This window comes from Perissodus microlepis, chromosome 13 (genome assembly GCF_051167445.1).
Source record: "Perissodus microlepis isolate ML-2025 ecotype Zambia chromosome 13, ASM5116744v1, whole genome shotgun sequence".
NCBI classification, from domain to species: domain Eukaryota; kingdom Metazoa; phylum Chordata; class Actinopteri; order Cichliformes; family Cichlidae; genus Perissodus; species Perissodus microlepis.
Window position 1 is genome coordinate 12,160,946 of NC_140473.1, and position 8,463 is coordinate 12,169,408.

Below are 8,463 nucleotides of genomic sequence, written 5' to 3' on the forward strand. Positions count from 1 at the left end.
ACAAAAGTATGAAAAATTAGAGAGACAGCTCACGATCTGAGCCAAACCACGTCATCTGACATCGTGAAGACAAAGGTATGGCATGAGCATGTATGGCTGGTAGTGGAACCAGTTTACTAGTGTTTATTGATGATGTGATTGCTGATAGAAGTAGCATGATGAACTGTGAAGTATCCCACAGTGCAAATTTTAATGACACAAACCAAACAATCTATCTATACACTAGTACCAACTGCACATTATTTAAACATACCTGAGTATTGTTGCTGACTATGCCACAACAGCAGTGTACACATTAGTGATAGCTGCTTCCAGCAGAGTAACACACATCCTCACAAAGCTCAAATAATCTCAGACTGGTTTCTCAAACATGACAGCGAGTTTACTGTACTGAAATGACCTCCACAGTTATACAGATATTAATCCAACAGAGCACCTTTGGGAAGTGGTGGGGATTGGAAGATTCACATCATGGATGTACAGCCAACAAATCCACAGCAACTGTGCGGAGCCGGCATGTCAATATGGACCAAAATCTCTGAGGAATGTTTCCAGCACCTGTACTAGTAAGGTTTACCCAACACAATGTCTGTGAGTGTGTATATAAAGAGGTATGGAACCGAATATGTGGCAGAGCTGTTGTATTAATATGTACTTCGATTGTAGAGATGTACCCAGTAAAAGTAATCAGGCTACACAGCTTGAATGCAATTTATCTGAGGAGAATTAAAAATATATGAGTTCAAACTTACTTGAAGGCAACATAACACACTTTCAGTGAAACTGTAAATAGTGCCGGGACCACTGGCTTTCATTTACACATAATGAAGGGTGGAAAAAATACAAAAATCAAATTTGATGGGTAGTCAACTCTGCTCAAGCTGTGATTGTGCACACTTTGGCATTAAGTAATTTTATATTGACTCATACACTTCTGAACAGGAAATATGAGATACCCGAGGTTTTCTATAGTAAAGTGTCTTGGTTGGTTATAAACTGTAACAAGTATGACACGGTTGTCCAAACTCAGGATCCATTTGCAGGATCGATGATTTCTTAAGCAGGATGCTTCTGTTTGTTTTACCCTTTGTAAACGCTTTTCACTGGGTGGCACGTCAACCTGGGAGATGGAGAGTTAAATGCAATGGCTAAATACAGCTAAATGCATTACAACTCTTACTACACAAATGGACTTTTACAGCACCTTGCACAGAATAACACAGCAGCTATCCCAAATCCCATTTATGCTAGCGTGTCAAACAAAAACCCTTGTGTCACCAACACTGTTAGCTGACTCTCCTCTGCTGTCAGTGACCCTGACCCCAGTTACGTCTTTCTCATCCTGCTTCTCCAACCTGCCACTGTGACCCATGTCAGCAGAGCAGCAGCGGTTTCTGTGTGTGAAAACCGCACTCACACATGCACATCCCTCGAGAGGTTACTGCCCAGCACTGTTTATCAAGACTCTTGCATTCTCTGCAAGCCTATCGACTGAGAACAGGGTCAAGCACCACTAACCCTGTTGAAAAAAAATATGACAGGGAGGGAGCTGGACTAATTTATGCAAGTGGACTTGATTCTGCCCACATCTTCATGCTAACCACCATGCTGTGAATCACTTCACACCAAGAAGGTCACACACAGCAGGGAGAAACTTTCTGGAAAAAGTGTACAGACATAATTTAGAAATTACAGAGAATTTTGCAAATAGGCAATTGCGTGTCTTCTAATAGCTACACTGAGTCAATTGTTAGATTAAAGCTGCTTTTCAGGGCTTTAGCTATGCTTTAATGGCCAGACCTTTGCCTGCTTTATTGGGTTTATCAGAATAGCTGGAGAGGCTAACACTGGCACGCCTCCTTTTTGGAAACCATGCTGGTAAAGCCTAATTGTATTTGTTCATACTACATATTTTTGCGGTAAGGACACTGGACTTTTTACTCTAGTACTGCACTGTGTACTGTTACTCTCAAAGTGTATTTTTCTTACTGTACTGACATAAATGTAATAGAGTATTTTTGCATTTGAATGCAATGTGCTCATAATGAGCGAGCCCTCTGGGTCTCTTCAGGCCCCATCCCTGTTAAGCTGTAATTTTCTTTATATATACAAATATAGTGTCAACAGACAGTAGATGCACTCACACAACGACAATTTGACACACTCTACCTCATTTAAATTCATGTACCTGCACTAGTAAGCACATAATAGACATAGTGTGCCACATGGACATGTACAAATGAAAGGATTTGCATTGGACAGACACATTATTATTGTAATAGACTGTTTAATTAACAGTCGGAGAGCCATTTTAAAAATTAAAATAAATACGTCTTTTCATCAGATATTAATGCAAGTCAGAAAAGTCGATAGAGAACATCCAATTTAGCAAACGAGGTAAAAGACAAAATATTAGGCTTGGTTATTCAGTTACAGAGAAACTGAATAACCTAGCAAACGTATGTGAACCTTTTGGACTGGCAGTTGATTTGAAAGTAAAACCGCAGATTTTTCCATTAGTAAATTGACTTTCAGGTCTGAGTGGGCACAATGTTTTTATTTAAACAGCAGGACAACAGGCCTCTATCAAAGCCTGCTCTTCACAACGCATGTCAGAGGATGTGAATTGTGGCACTACAAAGGAGCTGCTGATACTCACCAGGGTGGAAAAAAGTAAAAAGAGCTTCAGTACCAAAAACCCACAGTCAGACAGATTCTGAACTAATAGAGGAAATTCCGATCCACAGCTAACCTCTGCAGGAATTATAACAAAGGAGACATGTAAACCAACATCAGCAGTACAGTGAGTAACAATGGTCTACATGCAGGGCTGGAAGAAGAAAGCCACTGCTCTTCAAAAAGAACACAGCTGCTCCTTTGCAGTTTGTTAAATATCACATGAAAAAGACAGAAGGCTGTGAATGAGACCAAAATAGAAATTTTTTATTTATTTATTTATTTTGTAGTTTAAATAGGCACAGCTCTGTTTAGAGAAAAGAAACAACCCATTTCAACAGAAGACCCTTTTCCCATCTGTGTGTGTCTCTATGGTGTTGTGAGTTACACATTTGCTTGGCAAGTCAGGAGTTGCTGGTTCAATTCCAGCTGGAAACACAAATCCCTTTGTGTCAGGAAGGGCGTCTGGTGTTAAAAATTCTGCCACATCAAACATACAGAGCTACTCCCTTTGGTGGAGTAGGTATCTGCCACCCTTATTCCATATGTGAAACAATATGGTGGTAGTTAAACATGGAAAAATCATTTGGAATTCATTTCAAGGAAAGAGTTTGTCGTTAATGGGAACACTTGGTTGAAGATGTCTAACTGACCAGGAGGAAATGGGTCACATGCATGAGAGTCTGAAAGGCAGAGGGACAGAAGAGCACTCGGACAAGGGCTCACTGGGTAAGAAAATGATTGGGGAAACAGAACTGAGTTTGACAGCCTGGTATAAAGTGCATGTGATGTAAAGATCAGGCTAGCAACTCAAACACCAAGGAAAGCCGGAAGATGAGTGATTATAGCTTTACAGAACTTACGCACACAGCAAGCTTCATTGTCTTTGTTTGGACCTGTTTAACAGCAAATTCTACAGAAAAATGTCAGGATACTGATCCATGAAGAAAATCTAAATTCGCCCTTATTGCTGCACAAACAGACAGTGAAAGCAAAAGTTCATGCTTTTGCAGACATTTCATAAATAAAAAAAAGGATGAGTATTATTGTTTCATGTTCTCTTTGTACTCGGAATTAAAACCACAATGATGTGTTAGATCATATTTATGCAGAAATATAGAAAAGTCTACAGGCTATACAGTTTTTCAAGCGCCATTGTAAACGTGATCACATAGTCTGCTGCAGCCACCGCTTGCTCTCTCACTGCTGCTTGAGGCCTCTTTTTTAGAGACATGACTCTTTTTTTTATCTTTGGTTGGGAGGCTGTTGACCTGTCAGCATCCTGCTGGTTACCAGAGAACAAAAAGAAAGTGCAAGAACACAACGATGGCTCGACATAAAGTGACGCAGTTTAGCAGCAGCTAGCACGAAACAATAGAACGCAATATAAAGCAAAATGTAAAAATACATAGCAATGAGTAACGGCGCAACATAGACGTGCACAAGCAGCAGTGAAGCCCATCTGGGCTGAGACGGAACAAGGCTGCAGTCATTACTGAAAGTGGCAAAAGCAGCAATCGGTGTCAAATGCTGTTTACTTGCTATTTCCACATAAAGTGACATTTTCAGTGAGAAAGTTCAAGAGTGAACACACATCAGTGTGGCATTTGAGGTAATTGGCACTGAGTGTGTTCTGAGAGTGCCTTTTGTCTTATTCCTCACTGTAGCTGCAGCTCAGGAGTGAAGAAGGAGAATGACTTCTTTCCATCACTGTCAGACCGAACAGACTTACATCTCTGAAATTGAATGGGGGTTTCCAAACGCAGCTAATAACATCCAGGCGCTCAGCACTGCTAATATTCTCCGCTCATTGCAGTCGTTATTACTCTGCTGATACAGCTATGTCAGTGCTGTGTGCTGCTGCAGCTCCTTTGACCATCCTAACTGCTTTCCTCAAGAGGTAAGCTTTGCTACTTTGCAGAAACTAATTTCATCTAAAACTCATGTTTTCTTTTAAATAGCAGAGTTCAGACTTTTCTGAATAACTTAACTTTAAAACAGTTTTATTAATATTAATTATTATTCAGTGCTTGATAGTTTTCAGACAGACAGTTGTTTCATCAAAATTAACCACAGGAGACCCTATAATAAAGTTAAAGGTGCAGTTTTTAAAATCTCACCACTAGATGTCAGTAGGTTGCAGATTGCAGTCAGCTGCAAATCAAGTGCATAATCCTAACTACGGTGTCCGCAGTAGGACAAACAAATCTGTGGACAGTGTGGCCTGGCTGCTTGCTGTTTACCTCAGCTGTCAATATTGCTGAATATCCAGGTCTATTTACTCTTTAGGAAGGTGTAAAACTTTGTGAAAGGAGTCCAATATGAGTCGTTGTGTCAGTGAATCTAACTCCTGTCTGATGACAGCGATACTGATGTGAAATGTTGAAAGTATCTTTAACTTTTCTCTTACTAAGTGCTGCTGTTTGGCACTGTTAGCTGACGTTAGCCAGTGTTCGTGCAACATTCTTTGAAATTAATCTAACACTGTTCGAATCAGACACTTAGCGAATAAATTATTTTACGATGTGAGAATGTAATCAAACTGTTTATGGTCACATGTCTAATCTACAGATGGACGGGCTCTGAGAGCTCTGACTTCAGTTCAGGACATGAGGCTTGAAGTGAGGAAGAAGAGGATTAGGTGGCAATGAGGGAGGAGGAGGAGACATAATGAGAAAGAGATGATATATGGCACCAATGTTAAATGGCCTTATATAGTTTGAAGGAGCTATTTCAGATCTTTAAATTAAAAGTAACTTATAAGGCCTACTACCTATGTAGCTGGTCTCTGGCCATATACAGTATACATAAACATCACACTAATCAATGTACATTTATGCAAGAGTGCAACATCCTTATTTTCTAATAAATAGCCTAACAAAATTACTTGCTCTACCTCTGAGGCTATGCACAGCAGTTCACTATCCACTATGTTTTGACTTTCCTAAATTCCTACACTCAAGGTTGAAACCCACTTCTTTCCTTTTGGTCATTTAGCTTCTGCATTCAGTCAGCAGAGTTGCACGGGGACTTCAGGTTACATACTTTTGTGAATATATGTGTGTGCTGTTGCTTAACTGATCTTCAGTCTGAGCATAGATTTGGAGCCTGTGACATTTTTAATGAGGAAACTGACTAGGGATACATTAATATTCCGGCCTCTTGATACAGCAGGTGACGATGAATTGTTTGGAATTCATTGGGGATTTAAGATGCAGAACATGTATCCACAATGTAATGGGTTCAAATCTGGCTGGTGACCTTTGATTCATTGCATTGCTACTTTCTCCTTCCTCATTTCCTGTCACCTTTACACTGGACAAATTTTAAAATCAAATCCAAAACAGAGCGAGACTTGTTCACTTCCTGCATATTTTTTGTCAGCATGTTCTTGTTGGATTCTGCTGGAGTATGCTTAATTCATAGTTGAAAATAATCCTTACTTATTTTATACTGGGCGTTAGTGCAGCCCCTCGGTTCATCCACTGTATGAATGTTCAGCTCGAATTTCTTCTGATTTACTGGCTCCTGCAAACTGTGGCCATAGTTAGAATTTTCCTTTCTTTATCATCGTAGAGTGACAATAGTGGAGAAACCCATCTGAAGGGGAATGTTTAGATCAGTTTTAATCATAAACTATGCATGCAGAGGGACTACATGGACATATGTTGACCTTATTCTTTAAAACCTTGGCCATGTTTAATATAAAGTTCCACACTTGTAACAGCATATACACTTACTGGCCACTTTATTAGGTTCACCTAGCTTGTACCGAATTGGAACCTCTTTTGCCCTCAGAACTACTTTAATTCTTTGTGGCACAGATTCAACAAGATGCTGGAAACGTTCCTCAGAGATTTGGATCATTATTGACTCGATAGCATCACACAGTGTTTTTCTGCTGCACACCTGTGATGCGAATCTTCCCTCCCACCACATCTCAAAAGTGCTCTCTTAGATTTAGATCTGGTGACTGTGGAGACCATTTGAGTACAGTGAACTCAGTGTCATGTTCAAGAAACCCAGAAGTCACATAAAGAGTGGCGTGCACTTCAATGACTGCTAGGTTGAGCAAAGAGTCCAAAATTCGTTTTGCACTGGCCTTCATGCTCTGCCTGGACTACGTCACTTGTTCTGGCTGCTCATGGTCTTTCTGTTTATTATGCGCTCCTGCTTCCTGTCGTTCTGTATTTCTGTTAGATGCATGAATATACATTCCACTGTCCTGAGAACAGTGCAACCCTTAGAGTTTAACTTTGACTGTGGCATGCACAAGTGCCCCCCAGCCTGCTGCACTTTGCGCGATGCAAGAGGAAACCATTATTACACGGTAGAAACCATAGAAAAGAACGTAATGGTGCAGTTGTATGTGAAAGTCCCTTGCGATGATCTGAGCTTTTTAAGCCGGTGACATGGTGCATTATCCCTCTCCCACCACAATATTTGTACACTATAGTCATAAAGGAATAGACATGGTCAGCAACAATACTTGAATTGACTGACATTTAATAATGCTTAACTGGTACTAAGTGCACCGAGTAACTATCCCCCACAACATTACACAACCACCCTGACCTGTTGATACAAGGGAGGATGGATCCATCTATCATCCAAATGTAGCAGCAGAAATTGAGAAATATCAGACCAGGTAGCATTTCTCAGACCTTCTGTTATCCAACTTTGTTTTGCAAACTGTAACCTCAGTTTCCTGTTTTTACCTGATAGACCTAGCACCTGGTATGGTCTTCCGCTGCTGTAGCTCATCTGTTTCAAACTGGGCTGCTGCAGACATGCTCTTCTGCATATCTTTGTTGTAACAAGTAGTTATTTGAGTCACTTCTGCCTTACTAAGCAGCTCAAAGCAGTCTGGCCATTCTCCTCTGACCTCTGGCATGAATCAGGCATTTCCTCCCAGAAACCTGCTGCTCACTTGATACTTTTTCAATCCCTTCTCTGTAAACTGTAAAGATCATTCTGAGGGAAAATCCCATTAGATCAGTAGAGCAGTACAACAGCCATGACATGTTCAACGCCACTTAAATCACCTTTCCTCCTGATTCTGATCATCAGTTTTAACTTCATCAGATCATTGCACTCTCCTGTGTTAAAAAAAAAAAGTTAATTAATTAACAGAATTATGATAGAGGGTCATATTATTTTGTACTTCCTGAACTTGCAAAACAACACAGGTTTCATGGTCTTTGGTTAAGTTTGACTGTTTGTCTTCTGCTTTGAAACAGTAAGAAAAATGCCTCACTCTTCCGGCAATTACTCTGATTATAGCATTACTGTCATTTGTAATTTTGCTACTTTACGGTGCATTCAAAAGGTGCATTTTTGGTATTTACTCAATATATAAGCAAAGGCAAAGTGATATTTAGAAAGAACTTGGGGGACAAGAATTCCTGTTTTTGGCTTCAAACAGGAAAAACCAAGGCTCTAAACTCAAGGGCACCGCAGGAGTCTCTCAGATCATGAACAAGGAAGTGATGGCCAAGGAGACTGAAAGAGAGCCAAGATAGTTGAGCGTAATGAAGCGCAGACAGTGACACAGTCCCACACCCACAACCCACAGCGCACACACATATACAATGTACACTTTCACGAAGGACTACTTACTAATCGACTTACTTAATCCTCACTGTTCATAAGGGTATGTATATGAGTGTTGTGGATCTGGGATGCTTCCACTTCAGCAGGTTATAATCATTTCCATATGCCCTCTAATCATTTTTGCTCACTCCCACTCCTAAGACGTTTTGCAGTATGAGCACCATGAGGCTGGCA